The sequence below is a fragment of the Tachyglossus aculeatus genome, chromosome 1, assembly GCF_015852505.1.
Source record: "Tachyglossus aculeatus isolate mTacAcu1 chromosome 1, mTacAcu1.pri, whole genome shotgun sequence".
NCBI classification, from domain to species: domain Eukaryota; kingdom Metazoa; phylum Chordata; class Mammalia; order Monotremata; family Tachyglossidae; genus Tachyglossus; species Tachyglossus aculeatus.
The window spans coordinates 168,811,861-168,812,692 of NC_052066.1; positions in this window are offsets into that span (position 1 = coordinate 168,811,861).

An 832-nucleotide genomic window follows, 5' to 3' on the forward strand; every position below is an offset into this window, starting at 1 on the left:
AAGGAGCATGAAAAGGAGCAGACATGGAAAGAGGAAGTTGGATAGGGATGATTAGGAAGAACTCACAACTGTAAAGTGGGACTGTAATAATGATCCTGATCACAAAAATGATCCCAGATTCATTCATTCATTCATTCAATCAGATTTATTGAGCACTTACTGTGTGTAGAGCACTGTACTAAGCACTTGGAAAGTACAAGTTGGTGACATATGACAGATGGCTGGAGGATAGCTTTGCGGATAACTTCATGGGCTCGACCAATCAATTAATAGTATTTATTGAGTGCTTTTTGTGTGCAGAGCACTGCACTGAGTTCTTGGGAGAGTGCAGCATAACAGAGTTGGTAGACACATTCCCTGCCCACATAAGAAGGTGGACAGGGAAGATAAAATCCCATCAGCCTCCTCATTTTTTTTAATGACTTTTTTTAAGGACTTACTGAGTGCCAGTCATTGTACTAAGTGCTAGACAAGATAATCAGTTTGGACACAGTTCATGTCCCACATGGGGCTTGCAGTCTTAATCCCCATTTACAGATGAGGTAACTGAGGCACAGAGAAGTGAAATGACTCACCCAAGGTCACATAGCAGATAAGTAATGGAGCTGGGATTAGAATCCATGACTTTCAGACTCCTAGGCTAGTACTCTATCCAGTAGGCCACAATACTTCCTAGGCTGCTCATGTACTCAACAGCGACCAAGTGTCAACTATCTCTGGGTGTGAAGAGGGGATAGTGACCCACTTTTCACCCGAAGAAGCCCCTCTTCTCGATCCAAAGTGGGGCTCCCTCAAGCAGTCTGCCTGACAAAGTTCCCACCTCTATCAAAAT